At 45.3% G+C, this 15,714-nt stretch overlaps 1 pseudogene across 1 annotated transcript; it reads left to right on the forward strand.

Moving 5' to 3' along the window:
- Positions 1 to 14: 14 nt before the first annotated feature.
- On the forward strand, positions 15 to 4,679 carry LOC103732737 (annotated as a pseudogene). The gene has a single exon (XR_001872405.2). The product of XR_001872405.2 is annotated as a sorting nexin-3 pseudogene (transcript).
- Positions 4,680 to 15,714: the final 11,035 nt, after the last annotated feature.

Below are 15,714 nucleotides of genomic sequence, written 5' to 3' on the forward strand. Positions count from 1 at the left end.
CAAAGGGAGACCCTGTCTGAAAAAAACCCCCCCCCCAAAAAAAAAAAAAAAAAGAAAGAAATATGGAGGACCAAAATTCCTCATGTATGGGCAGAAACTAACCTCCCAGGATTGGCAAAACATCAGCCACCTCTAGTAATTCAGCTGCTTAGCACAGCTGCCCCAATCAGGATAAGGCAATATCCCATCAGCATCCAAGCCAGACTGGGAATTGCCAAACATATTAACAGGCTTCAAGAAGCAGGGATTCCCATCCCCTGCCACACTCCATGGAACACTCTGCTCCTGTTGGTACCTAAACCTGGGACTAATGAGTTCAGGCCTGTCTAGAACCTGAGGGAGGTCAACAAGCAGGTTGAGGTGGTTCATCCTACTGTGCCTAACCCCTACACCCTCCTCAGTGAATTAGGGCCTGAGAGACAAACCTACTCTCTGTTTCACCTGAAGGATGCCTTCTTGCCAATTGCAGTGATTAGCCAGCCCATCTTTGCTTTTGAATGGACTGACCCTGATGGGTCCTACAGCAGACAGCTTACCTGGATACAGCTCCCACAAGGGTTTAGGAACTCTCCTACACTGTTTGATGAGGCTTTGAGATGAGACCTAACCAACTACAAAGAAACCCAACCAGAGGTCTCTTTTACAGTAGGTTGATGATATACTTTTAACAGCAGACAATCCTGAGGACTGTGAACAGGCCTCCGAGGCCTTGGTAAAGAATTTGGAGCCTGTCAGCTATTTGGGGTATCAAATCCACAAAGGAAAAAGGTCACTGGGCCCAGAATGCATCCAGGCCATCCCCCAAGAGTAGAAGACAGATACAAGAGTTCCTGGGGGCAGCAGGGTATTGCAGACTTTGTATTCCAGGCTTTGCAGAGATAGCTAAGCCCCTGTATGCTTCTACTGAAAGGGAAGGAATTGAGTTTGTCTGGGGCCCATCAGAGGATCAAGCCTTTCAACAGCTTAAAAGGGCCCTCGGGCCCCTGCTCTAGTCTTATCTGATGTCACCAAGCCCTTCCTGCTCTTCATACATGAAAGTCAAGGAATAGCCAAAGGAATTTTGACTCAGACTTTGGGGCCATGGAGGAGGCCAGTGGCCTACCTGTCCAAACATTTAGATCCAGTAGTCTCCGGATTGCCCAGTTGCCTGAGGGCAATAGCAGCCACTGCCTCCTGGTCAAAGAAGCCTCCAAGCTTACCCTAGGCCAAGACCTGCAAATCATTGGCCCCCATGCAGTGGAGAGAAGCTGCTGCTCACCCTTCCTGACCAATGGATTTCCAACACACAACATCACGTGGTACCAGTCTACTACTGCTAGACCCCCCCCACGTGTAACCTTCCTCAAGTCAGAGACTTTAAACCCTGCCACATTCCTGTGGAACCAGACTGCAGAACACCTTTCTCATGACTGTCTAAAGACAGTAAGTACTCTAACTGGGGTACAGAAAGACCTAAAGGATCAACCTTTGCCCAAGGTGGATGCCGAGCTACTCACTGATGGCAGTAGGAAGGTGTTTGATATGCTGGGGCGGTATTAGTAACTCCGACAGACATCCTATGGGCCCAGGTCCTAGGACATGGCACGTCAGCACAGAAGGCTGAGCTTATCACCTTAACTGAAGCACTTAGATGGGCAAAGGGAAAAACCATAAACATCTGTACAGACAGCTGCTATGCCTTTGCCACTGCACATGTACATGGGGCCTTCTATAAAGAAAGAGAGTTTTTAACCTCCAAAAGAAAAGATGTTAAAAAGGAAGCTGGGCATGGTGGTACACGCCTTTAGTCCCAGCACTTGGGAGGCAGAGGCTGGTGGATCTTTTGACTTCGAGGCCAGCCTGGTCTACATAGTGAGTTCCAGGACAGCTGGGGCTACAAGGAGACCCTGTCTCAAAGACAATAAATAAATAAAAAATAGGAAATTCTTGCTCTACTATAGGCTCTGTGGCTCCTGAAGCAAGTGGCCATTATACATTGTAAAGGGCACCAAAAGACAGATTCAACAGAAGCGAATGGCAATGATTTTGCTGACCAAACAGCAAAGGAGGCAGCCTTATGGCCAGTACAAGCCTTAAAAGTTTTAACTGCCCTACTGACTCAGGTGTTACCTGAGACTCACTCTTACTCAACCTCTGACCTCAACACCATCAAGGATTTACAAGGATAAAAGGATGATAAAGGATGGTATCTAATGGAAGATGGGAGTCCCATCCTCCCAAGAGTTCTAGGAAGAGACTGGTTACAACAATTACATTCTGCAACCCACATGGGAGTTACCAAAATGACAGAATTAGCAAAATGGGATTTGTACATTCCCAATTTAAGACAGATGTGCCAGAACATAGCCCGGAGATGTCAGGCTTGTGCTCAAACTAATCCTGCTTCTAAGTTTTCTCTTCCAGGACACAGACTCTGGGGTCAAACTACCAGGAGAAATTTGGAAATTGGACTTTACTGAGATAACTGATGGGGTCTATGGTTACAAATATATGGTTGTCCTAGTGGACACTTTTTCAGGATGGTTTGAGGCATTCCAAACTAGATCTCAGGCCGCCCAGGTAGTAGCCAAAAATCTAGTAAATAAGATTATACCTCAATTTGGCATCCCTATCAGTCTGGGGTCTGACAATGGCCCGGCTTTCATAGCCCATATCTCTAAATCCTTAGCTTCTGTCCTCCAGATAGACTGGAAGCTGCATTGTGCATATCACGCCCAGAGTTCAGGTCAGGTAGAAAGAATGAATAGGACCCTCAAGGAGACTTTAAGTTAATAACAGAGACTGATGGTAACTGGATAAGTACTTTTCCCTTCACCCTTCTCAAGGCTGGATGCACCCCCTATGCAAAGGGAATTACTCCCTTTGAGGTGTTTTTTTGTTTTGTTTTGTTTCTGTCTTTTTTGAGACAGGGTCTCCCTGTAGCCCCAGCAGTCCTGGAACTCACTATGTAGACCAGGCTGGCCTTGAACTCAAAGAGATCCACCTGCCTCTGCCTCCTGAGTGCTGGGATTAAAGGCATGAGCCACCACACCTGGCTTGAGATTTTGTTTGGACAACCCCCGCCTCTCATTCCTCACTTAGGAGAGGAACACTTGGCCAAAATATTTAATCACAGCGTTTTACAGTCATTACAGGCTCTACAAAGTGCCCTAAGCCAGGTGCAAGGGCTAGTGTGGGAGACTCCTGAGTCCAGTTGCCCCCCCTCCCCCCAACTGATGACTGATCAGGCAGATTTGGAACCTGGTGACTGGGTCTGGGTCCGCAGACATCAAACACCTAACTTCGAACCCAAGTAGACGGGCCCGTACCCAATCTTCTTGTTGACTCCACCTGCTGTCAGAGTTGCTGGACGGCCCACTGGATACACTGCTCCCCGGTTAAAAGAACTCATCTGGACCACACTCCCTGAACATAGACAGTAAAAAGAACTTGACAGTCCCCTCAAGGTCAGACTGATGAAAGAATCTTAATTTTTGTGTTTATCTCCTGGGTAATGGGAGCTATTAAAGAAAATGGAAACCAAAACCCCCACATACCAGTCTCCTACAAATGGATAGTCAGGAGAGCTTCAGATGGAAAACCCTAGCTGCCAATACAACCACCAGCTACACCCCTACCCTCCAGTTTGACATCTGTGATCTGTTCAAACTTGAGATGGTATACACTGTACACACTTACTACCATGCCACATCTGTTAGGGATTGGGCCTGTGGGTCTACTCCCTTTGAGAAGGGTCTACAGGACTTACAGGTTTATGGATGCCCAGCAGATGGGAGTCCAGACTGTAACCTTGAAAATAAATGGCACTGTGGGACATGGGGTTGTGAAACATTTGCCTCCTGGATTGATCAAAGGATAGATGGATTTCCCTCCAACATGGCACAGCTGGAACTACCGTGGGGAAACTCAAACCCCTGGTCTTAAAAATATTAAATGGGGGAGAGCATAGTGGACACCTAGCAGCTGATCACCAAGCCGCAGAACCTGAATGACGGCCCAGCCACTTCCTAGAGATCGACATGAGCAATCCACAGACTGTGGGGGTCAGCCAGGGCTGCTTCACCACCTACGAGATCAGGGTCAAGACAAACCTTCCCATCTTCAAGCTGAAAGAAGCTACTGTTAGAAGATACAGTGACTTTGAATGGCTGTGGAGTGAATTGGAAAGAGGAAGCAAGGCTGTAGTTCCCCCACTCCCTGGGAAAGTGTTTTTGTGGCAGCTTCCTTTTAGAAGAGATGATGGAATGTTTGATGACAATTTTATTGAGGAAAGGAAGCAAGGACACTGGTCATCCTTTGGCACAGAATGAACGTTGTCTTCATATGTTTTTGCAAGGTGAAATAATAGATAAAAGCTATACTCCGTCTAAAATAAGACATGCCTGAATTTGGCAAGAAGAGGCAGAAATGTGACTATTAATGACTCACATGCACTGGTGAAGAAGTAACTAACTTGGCACGCTGCACAGAAACTGGTATACGCTCCCAGGATACTTAGACTCATTTTCCTTCTGTGTTGTGTTGGCAGTTGACAAGAAGTTAATTTGCTTTAGTGAGAAGTCCCTTACTGTATCCCTCATTGCAGCCTTTCTCCTGTTGTCTCCGTGTGCACACTATAGTCTCACAAGCCATCCCATAGAACCTGCAGTATCCTAACTAAAGTTGCCGACTTGATCTTTTTTTGCAGTTTTTGTGTCATATTTGCTTCTTGAATCTGATGAACTAGAATATTTCTCTTCCTCCCGTAATGTGTAATGTCACCACTTGATCCTAAGTTACATGCGGGACCACTTCACACTTCTTTCCCATTGCCACACATACAAGGTATACTTTTGTGTGCAGACTGTCTTCCTTCTGGCCTGTAATCCCTTCACATGAGAGATTAATGAGGGAAGTCTTTATATAAAAACAAAATCAATTTTATATACTAAAATCATTTGTCTAAAAATTTAAGTTGTTTTTGCCAGACGTGGTGGTGCACACCTGTAGTCCCAGCACTTGGAAGGCAGAGGCAGGCAAATCTCTGTGAGTTCAATGCCAGCCTGGTCTACATAGTGAGTTCCAGGACAGCTGGGGCTACAGGGAGACCCTGCTTTAAAAAGAAAAAAAAAAATGTTTTCAAATAAAAATTAAAATGCAAAAAAAATATTAAATGGGGATGATAAATGTTGGCTCACGGGAAGGACCTGGGGGATATGGCTTTATGCCCTGGGAGAGGATCCTGGGACAGAATTTACTATTCAGAAATTTGAGACCCCACTAATCCCTCCCGTGCCCATTGGACCTAATAAAGTCCTCAACCCTCCCTTACCACCAAACCTACCTCCTTCTGATTATGTTGGTCCCAATGATGTTTCTCGATGAGACCCCCCTGAATTATATAATTTCTTACTCTACCCCCAAGTTTTTTCAATGCTTCTGATCCAGATCTCACCAAGGATTGCTGGCTCTGCTTAGACCCCTGACCCCCTTATTACCTGGGGATAAGGGCCATTAGGTCTGTAGGAGCAAACTCCTCCTTTATCCAGAATCTCGCGACTGACAAAGTGCTTAAAGGAGACCTCTGCCCCTGAGGCTCTAAACCCATACTCACCCTTAGTAGTCTATCAGATAAAGAAACTTGTTTCTATGGTTATACCTATAACTTATCCCTGTCCCATTACCAAGGGATATGTAATCAATCCACCTCCCTTACTCCATTCCCAGGAGGGCTATACTATCTAGTCCCACTGAGGGAACCTGGTTTGCTTGGCACCTCTGGGCTGACTCCCTGTATAAATCAGAAGTTCCTGGCCTCTCCAGGTAAACTCTGTATCCTGGTTCACATTATCCCACAAGTCTACTACTATTCGGGTATAGAAGGATGGAAATGTAGTATCTCCAATCAGTGCTCATTTTCCTAGGGGAGCCATGACAGCCATTCTGGTACCTATGTTAGTAGGAACAGGTATAGTGGGAGCTATGGGGGTAGGGACAACCACCCTAATCAAAGGAGAGAGAAATTTCAAAGCTCTTACCCGACAGATAAACCTGGACTTAAAAGACATGGAAAATCAAATTAAAAATCTAACTTATTCCCTCAACTTACTACCTGAGGTAGTGTTACACAATCGTCAGGGACTGGACCTTGTCTTTATGCAACGAGGTGGTCTATACATGACATTAGAGGAAAAATGTTGCTTCTATGCCAACCATACTGGAGTTATCAGAAATAGTATCAGATTGGTCCAGCAAAGAATTAATGCCAGGGAACAGGAATTTGTTACCCACCAAAACTGTATGAGTCCTTATTTTCCTGGTCACCCTGGCTGACCACATTATTGAGTGCTGTTGCTTGTGGGGCCATTAGTCCCTATTATTCTGACACTCACCTTTGGGCCTTGTATCCTAAATGCTCTTGTAAAATTCGTCAATCAGAGTTTCCAGGCAGTTAAACTTATGGTAGTAAGAAGCCAGTAAGAACAACTTGTACTGATTGGAGAAATACAAGAAGAAAACTTAAAATAGGTCAAAGAATTAACCTTACTCTCAACAGGAATAAGGAATAGTATTAGCAACCCTGGCCCAAGTTACTCCATTTTGCCTACTTATGGGAAATACCCAGAAAGGGGAGCAACCTTGAGTTCTGAGAAAATGGCCTAACCACAAAACCACAGAATGTCCTGCATCTGGCTAACTGCTTGTTTTGCTTCTGTAACTTGATTGCTATATCAGGTCACCTTGACATGTAGTATGAGACCACCCTGTTATTCAGTGACCATCTGGTAACTGCTGATTTTGGCTTCTGTTACAATGCTTCCTTGTTATGGCTAGGTATTTGGCTAATTTTAAAATTGTCAAGTTGTACATTTCTTTAAATTTTTTTTAAAAAAAATTATTTTTAGGCAGGCATGGTGATGCATGCCTTTAATCCCAGCACTTGGGAGGCAGAAGAAGGCGGATCTCTGAGTTCAAGGCCAGCCTGGTCTACATAGTGAATTCCAGGACAGCTGGGGCTACAAGGAGACCCTGTCTCAAAAAGACCCAAAAAAAATATTTTTTTAATTTTTATTTCATGTGTATGAATGTATTGCCTGCATGTATGTTAGTGCACCCGTGTCGTGCAATGCCATGGAGGTCAGAAGAGGGCTTCCAATTCCGCTGGAAATGGAGTTAAGGACAGTTTGTAGCTACCATGTGAGTGCTGGGAATTGAACCCAGCTCTTCATCAAGAGCAGTCAGTGCTCTTAACCGCTGAGCCATCTCTCCAGCCCCAAATTTTTTAATTTTTATTTTATGTGTATGCATGTATTGCCTGTGTGTAGGTAAGCACACCTGTGTCGTACAGTGCGCTCAGAGGACAGAAGATGCCGTTGGATTCCCTGGAACTGGAGTTACAGACAGTTGTTAGCTGTCATGTGGGTGCTGGGATTCAAACCCAGGTATTCTGCAAGAACAACCAGTGTTCTTAACCGCTGAACCATCTCTCCAGCCCCTCAAATTGTACACTTCTAATTGGATGTTTCTTTAAATAAAGCCCCTGTAATCCTTTAAAAACTCTTGTTAAAAATAGTTTGGGGCTGCTTCTACTCACAAGATTAGGCAGCCCAGCTGGTCATAATAAAATGTTACTGTGCTACTTTCTACTAAAATGATGTTGGTGATTTTGTGCGAACTCCAGCTTGTAACAGTTCCCAGCACCCACATGAGGGCTAACAGCCATTCATAATGCCAGTTCCAAAGCATCTGACACCATCATCTGTCCCCTGCAGGCATTGCACACACAGGTGCACTTGGATGCAGGCAGGTACAGGAGTCATAAACGTAAAATAACAATAAATTTAAAAAATAAAAGTATTTTTTATTTTAAATTTATTTTATGTGTATTAGTGTTTTTCTTGTACTGTGTACTGTGTACATGAAAGGTCAGAAGAGGGTGTCAGGGTCCACTGGAACTAGAGGATGGATAGTGTCAGCTACCATATGGGTGTTGCAAATTGAACCCAGGTCCTCTACAAGAGTACCCAGTGCTCTTAACCAGTAAACCATGTCTTCAATCCCTATTTTTAAAATTTTTATTTTATGTAAATGAGTGTTTCGCTTGTATGTGTGTAAGTGCCCACGTGTATATAGTGCCCACAGAGGCCAGAAGAGGGTGTCAGATCCCCTGGAACTGGAGTTACTGACCATTATTAGCTGCCACAGCGGTGCTGGGACCAAACCTGGGTCCTCACTTAATCACTGAGCCATCTCTCCGGTCCCTATACACACAGTTTTTTGTTTGTTTGTTTGTTTGTTTGTTTGTTTTGGTCTTTTTGAGACAGGGTCTCCCTGTAGCCCCAGCTGACCTGGAATTCGCTATGTAGACCAGGCTGGCCTTGAACTCAGAGATCTGCCTGCCTCTGCCTCCTGAGTGCTGGGATTAAAGGTGTGTGCCACCACGCCCAGCATATATATATTTTTTAAAGATATGGTCTCACTCTGTAGCATTGGCTAGCCTGGAACTCACAGTGGTCTGCCTGCTTCTGCCTCCCTGGTGCTAGAATTAAAAGTTGAGCCACCACACCTGGCATGGTTTTTTGAGACAGCGTCACCCTACAGCAGCTCCAGTTCCTGGCACAGATAAAACAAGACCTCTGACTGGTCCCCCTGCCCATCACATCTGATGAAGTAATACTGGATGCTGGAGAAGAACTCTGACTATAAGGAACATCCATCCCCTTCACCCCAGATCAGATAAAATTCTTTCCTTGACCCTTCATCCTCTTCCCTTCACCTCCTTCCCAAAACTAAAATTAATACCTGGTCATGACATTCCTCTGGGCCTTCTTACTCTCCCCTTGATTTCAGCTTCCAACAGCTGGATGGCCCTCCTTAGTTGAACCCACTAATTCCACCTTCTCTTCCAACTGCTGGGTTTATCTTTCCACTAAGGTCCAACGTTCCCTAGCCATCCCAGCCCCCTGTTCTCATGGATAGATTCCCCCATGAAATGACAGCTTTTACTAAAGACTGACTCATTCCCAAACCCCATACCCATAAATGACCTTTCAAAACAACTTCACCTTTTCTGGTCCCCTCCCAATCCCCTATTCTCCATAACCCTGGCTGACGGGCCATTGCTGTCCTCTAATTGATCCACTCAACAGGCATATTTCCCATTCTCACCCATCTTCCATAAAGTATCCCCAGCCAACAGACACCCAACTAGAATCCTTTGAGCACCCGCTGTGAGGGCCCATATCCACTGACACCCTCCTCCCTCACAAGCCCCTCTTTGCATATCTCCTTCCCCAATTCCTCCTCTCAACCTTTCTAGGTAATCTTTGCACCTCACTCTGCAAGCACGCCTTCCGAATCCAGCCCCCTCTGCCCACCAAAAGAAGGACCTTTCCAAAGACTATCTGTTCTCCACTGCCCTAAAACGAAAAGATGGCAAATGGAAAAACCCCCTGCAGTTCTCCGGACCCCCTCACCTGTTGCTAGACTCTTACAGCTCCTCTTCCTGCTGGACCACTGCTTCTCTTCGTCACATCCCCTGCCACACCCTGGATGTACTGCCCCTCATCCGATTCTGCCCCCCCACCACTGCAAGGTCCTTTCCCTCTGACAGTTACAGTAAAACTCTCCCTGTCAACCTATCTCTCCACCCAACGCACTTTCAATTAAAATCTATCCTAAACCCCCATATCCATTGCCCCCTCTTCCATTCCCAGCCCATCCAAGCAGCTGCATTGTCAGGCAAATATCTAATTTGGGAAGACAAGAACCAGATTGGTCACAACATCAATAGTCTTTTCTCATCTCCTTACACTGTGATACTCGTTCTGCCTCAACTCCTCACTCAGGAGCCGTCTTCTACCCCGACTTCTCCGCCTATACCTGTCTCCCTGCCAACTTGTCTAGTGTTTGCACCCTAGTCTTCCAATACCCTGAAATCCAGCTCCTCCCAAACAACCAGTGTCTGCCCTACTCATGACATCCCTTCCATCCTCACCATTCCGCCAAAACAGATCCCCTCAACTCCTTCCTATTATGGCTGGACTAGGCATCTCCTCTGCCCACGGCACAGGCATAGCTGGAGTCCCCACCTCCACCACATATTACTTCCAACAGCTATCTGAAGCCCTCTTAGACTCCCTAGATAAAATTGCAGCCTCTATCACCACCCTCCAAAATCAGATAGACTCCCTCACAGGAGCTGTTCTCCAAAACCAACGAGCCTTGGACCTCCTGAATGCTGGAGAGAGGCACCTGTGCCTTCCTCTAGGAAGAATGCTGCTTCTACATCAACCAGTTGGGAATAGTCAGAGATGTGGCAAAGCAATTGCAGGATCCAGCCTCAGAACTTCACAGAATATTCAGAAATGGGAGGATCGTGATCCTACATAAGACCGTGGCTTCCCTGGTTGCCCCACTCTCAGGACCCCTGTGTTGTTTCCTCCTTTTAGTCACTATTGGACTATACTGAATCAACTGTCTCCAAAGATTTTTACAGAATCGTGACCTTAGTAGCCTGTATGACTGTCTAAACCATCACCTGGGATCAAATCAAGACTACGTTCCTGCTCCGTGCTACTAGAGGACTCCCCTATGCCCCTTTTCCAAAGGACCCTGAAGCCCCCTGCCCCATGATGCCCTCTCTCAGCAGGAAGTAGTTGGACCAGTCTGTGGCATCCCCACCCCAAGCTATGCCTTTTCAGGGTCTGGTATAGAGGGAAGTCTCATAAAAACCTCTAACAGTTGCCTGGAGTGGTGGCTCACACCTTTAATCCCAGCACTCAGGAGGCAGAGGCAGGCAGATCTTTGTGAGTTCAAGGCCAGCCTGGTCTACATAGTGAGTTCCAGGACAGTTGGAGCTACAGGGAGACCCTGTCTCTAAAAGACAAAAAAAAAAAAAAGAAAAAAAGAAAAAAAGAAAAACCTCTAACTGTAAAGCAATTCCTGTTCTGCAAATGAGTCCTCCCAGCAAAAGAGACCCTACTGACACAATGCAGACACTGATGATTCCCCAGTCAGCTCACCAACCATTCACTGACTAGAATAAAGGTCAGTTTGGATTGTGGAGGTTGGTTGCTGTCTTTTCAACCTATTCCTCACAACTGGTACTGGAATTAAAAGAGTGAACCACCATGCCTGGCCCAAACTATATTTTTGTTTCACTTGGTTTTTTTTGTTGTTGTTGTTGTTTTGTATTTTGAGAGAGACAGGGTCTCCCTGTATCTACAACTGGCCTGGAACTCACTATGTAGACCAGGCTGGCCTCAATATCACAGAGATCTGTCTGCCTCTGTCTCCCAAGTACTGGGATTAAAGGTATTTGCCACACTTGGCTATTTTTGTTTATTTGTAATTTAGGAGGCTATGTAAGTGTATGCCACTTGTGTGCAGATGGGGAATGAAGCCGGAAAGAGCTTGGAGGCAGAATTGCTGATGATTTGTGAACCACTGAAGTGAATGCTGGGATTCTGACCCTGGAAGAGCAGCCAAGCACTGAGCCATCTCCATCCCCTGATTTTTGTGTGTGTGTTTGTTTTAAATAGACTTGACATGGTGGTGCAACCTCACCTACATAGCAAGTACAGAGCCAGCTTGAGCTACATGAGACTTTGTCTTTAACCCCTCTATCTCAAAAAATAGCATATGGCATGTAAGCCATACTAATGGTTGAAAAGTTCCAGATAGACAACTTTTGCTGGGCTTGATGGTACACATTTTTAGTCCTTGCTCTTGGGAATAAGAGGCAGGGTAATTTCTGTGAGCTCCAGGCCAGCCAGGGTTCCATAGTAAGAAAAACAGACAACTGTTTATCTAAAAATATTTATTCAGGCCTGGCATGGTGGAGCATACATTAGTCCCAGCACTCAGGAGACAGAAGCAAGTGGATCTCTGTGAGTTTGAGGCCAACCTGATCAACATAGGACATTCCAGGCCAGCCGAGGCCACACATTGAGACTGTCTCAGAAAATAAAAAATAAAAAAATTCTGTGACAATTTCACACATGTATATCATGAATTCTGGTCATGTTCAGCTCTGCACCCTGTCTTTTCTTTTCTACCCAGTTCCCATCCCACTTTCTTGTCTTTTCACTTTGTTTTTGCTTTGTGACCCACAGGGTTTAACCAGGGCCCCTGAAGGCATGGGTGGTGTGACTGAGGCTAACCACCTGAGCTTGACTAACTCAAGGTGGCTGCATCAGTGAAGACAATAGACTTCTTTGCCCTGGACTGCCTTTAGCTCCCCTGGGAGGGGTGGGGTCCCCTGAGCCCCTCCCCATCTATGACTGTTTAAGCTCAGTCTTGTGAAAGCCCTGTGCAGGCAAATCACAGGTACTGTGAGTTCATCAGTGCCGTGGCCATCTCATGCCCCAAGGATAGTCTTTCAGGCCCTCCTCCCCAGGTCTAAGCTCTTACATTCTTTCTGCCTCCAGTTCCCAGTTATTCCCTGAGCTGGAGGGAGTAATAGGGGTGTCTCATTTAAGGCTGAGCACTCAACAGTTACCAAGTAGACAAATATTTAACAGAGTGAAGACAATTCCTGGTCTGGACTAGGGATGTACCTCAGTGGGAGAACACTTGCCTAACATTTGATTTTGTTTTGTCTTTTTGTTGCTATGTTTTCCTGAGTTCATTTGTTTGTTTTTGAGGCAGAGTCTCACTGTAGCCCCAGCTGGCCTGGAACTCCCTATCCAGGCTGGTCTCAATCTCTCAGAGATCTTCCTGCATCTGTCTCCCAAGTGCTGGGATTAAAGGGATGCCTTACCATGCCCAGCACAATGAAAAGTTTTAGACCTATTAATAGCATTATGAGGGGCTGGAGAGATTGCTCAGCAGTTAAGAGCACTGACTACTGCCAGGCAGAGTGGCATACACCTTTAATCCCAGCACTCAGACAGAGGCGGGCGGATCTCTGTGAGTTCAAGGCCAGCCTGGTCTACATACTGAAAAGACCAAAAAAAAAAAAAAAAAAAAAAACTCTCTAAGTCCTCCCCCAATGACATGCTTCCTCCAGCATAGCCACACCTTCTAAGACCTCCTAAAACAGCGCCACCAACTGGGGACAAAATGTCCAAATACTTGGAGCCTATAGGGGGACATTCTCATTCAAACCACCACATGTACTATAAGAAGTTACTACTGTATCAATACAATAACTCAATGAATATTCATTTGACAACTGGATCTCAGGACTTAGGGTTTTGTTTTGTTTTGTTTTGTTTTGTGGCAATACATTTACTTTTCAGGCTTCATCTTTATAGACTCAGAAATGACAAAGTCCTGAGAGACCAGAAGGAGTAGCTTATGCTTCCCATAACTCAGGAGACTGAGGCAGGGGGTTTGCCACGAGTCAGAGGCCAGCCTGAGATACATAGTGAGTTCCAGGTCATCCTTGGCTACAGTGAGACCTGGTCCAAAGCAAACAAACAAAAGAAAGCAGGCAGACATTAAAATACAAGAACCTCTCTCTCACACACACAATACACACTCACACACAAAGAAAAACAGTGGTAACTATGCAAAAAGGACTGTTTCCTAAGTCCCCGATTTTTTTTTTTTTTTTCGGTCTTTTTGAGACAGAGTCTCCCTGTAGCCCCAGCTGTCCTGGAACTCACTATGTAGACCAGGCTGACCTTGAACTCACAGAGATCCGCCTGCCTCTGCCTCCCGAGTGCCCAGCAGCAGGATTAAAGGCTTGCGCCACCACGCTGGGCTTAAGTCCTAGGTTTTTTTTGTTGTTGTTGTTTTCTTTTTTTTGTTGTTTTTTTTGGTCTTTTTGAAGCAGGGTCTCCCTGTAGCCCCAGTTGGCCTGGAACTCACTATGTAGACCAGGCTGGCCTTGAACTCACAGAGATCCGCCTGCCTCTGCCTCCCGAGTGCTGGGACTACAGGCGTGCACCACCATGCCCGGCTAAGTCCCAGATTTTTAAACTGTGGATCATGATCCCACATACAGTCATGGAAACTAAATGTTGGGGTCACAATATTTGAGAATATTCAGAGTTCTAGGGGCTGGAAAGACAGCTCAGCGATTAAGAGCACTTGCTGCTATTGCAGAGGACTCAGATTTGGTTCCCAGCAACCACATCTGGGTAGCTGACAACTGCCTGTAATTCTAGTTTCAGAGAATCCCATGCCGTCTTCTGGTCTCTTTCAATGACAGTAAGAAGGCACATATGTACATGCAGGTACTCACACATACACATAAAAATAATGTGGGGGCTGGAGAGATGGCTCAGCGGTTAAGAGCACTGACTGCTCTTGCAGAGGACATGGGATGAGTTTGATTCCCAACACCCATATGGTGGTTAACAACCAACTGTAACTCCAGTTCCAGGGGATCTGACGCCCTCTTCTGACCTCTGCAGGCATTGCACAACATGGGTGCACTTACACACATGCAGGCAATATGTTCATACCCATAAAATAAAAATAATAAATAAAGTATTTTAAAAAATAATAATCTAGCCAGGTGTGGTGGTGCACGCCTTTAATCCCAGCACTTGGGAGGCAGAGGCAGGTGGATCTCTGTGAGTTCAAGGCCATCCTGGTCTACATAGTGAGTTCCAGGACAGCTGGGGCTACAGGAAGACCCTGTCTCAAAAAAGACCAAAAATAAAATAATAATAATAATAATAATAATAATAATATAAAAAGAAACCCATTCTGGGTTGAAGAGATGACTCAGTGATTAAGAGCCCTGGCTGCTCTTGCAGAGGACCTAGGTTCAGTTCCTAGCACCCACATGGTGGCTAACAACCACCCCTAACTCCAGTTCCAGGAGATCTAAGGCCTTCTACATTGTACAATATGGGTACACTTACATAAATGCAAGGAATATACTCATACATATAAAATAAAAATAACAAAATAAAATATTTTTTTAACTGATCCACTGGAATGAATTTGCATGGCCTGGTGTAATGTGCATTCTATCCGTAAACTGTCATGTGCTGTTTGAACTCACTGAGAAGCTGGTTCTGGAATTGAGGTTGCCCCCGGGGCTTCAGACCCAAGCATGTCTATGTTAAGTATCCTCCAGGACTCTGTTATCTGGGCTGCCATGTGGGTGCTGGGATTCAAACCCAGGTCTTCTGCAAGAACAGTCAGTGTTCTTAACCGCTGAGCCATCTCTCTCCAGCCCCCAAAATAAAATATTTTTTAAAAAGCAAACATTCTATTAACATAATACAATCCAATAATATACTAATTTGATAGGCTTACAGGCTAAGGGTCTTGCTGGGCAGCTCAGTGGCAGTGTGCTTGCCTAGTATATATAAAGCCCTGTGTTTAGGGGGCAGGAGAGATGGCTCAGCAGCTAAGAACACTGGTTGTTCTTGCAAAAGCCCTGGGTTTGAATCCCAGCACCCACATGGCAGCTAACAACTGTCCATAAGTCTAGTTCCAGGGAAAAATCGTTAAAGAAAGAGATTGAGGAAGACACCAGGACATGGAAGGACCTCCCATGTTCATGGATTTGAAGAATTAATATTGTGAAAATGACCATCCTACCAAAAGCAATATATAGATTTAATGCAATCCCAATCAAAATGCCCATGACATACTTACCACAATTTTTAAAATCATCCTTAAATTTGTATGGAAGCACAAAAGACCCTGACTAGCCAAAGTAAACCTGAGCACAAAGAGCAGCACTGGGGGGATTATTATACCAGATCTCAAAGTATATTACAGAGTTATAATCATAAAAACAGCACAGTACTGTCACAAAAATAG

Source organism: Nannospalax galili, unplaced genomic scaffold (assembly GCF_000622305.1).
Source record: "Nannospalax galili isolate Female #2095 unplaced genomic scaffold, S.galili_v1.0 scaffold634, whole genome shotgun sequence".
Taxonomy (NCBI): Eukaryota; Metazoa; Chordata; class Mammalia; order Rodentia; family Spalacidae; genus Nannospalax; species Nannospalax galili.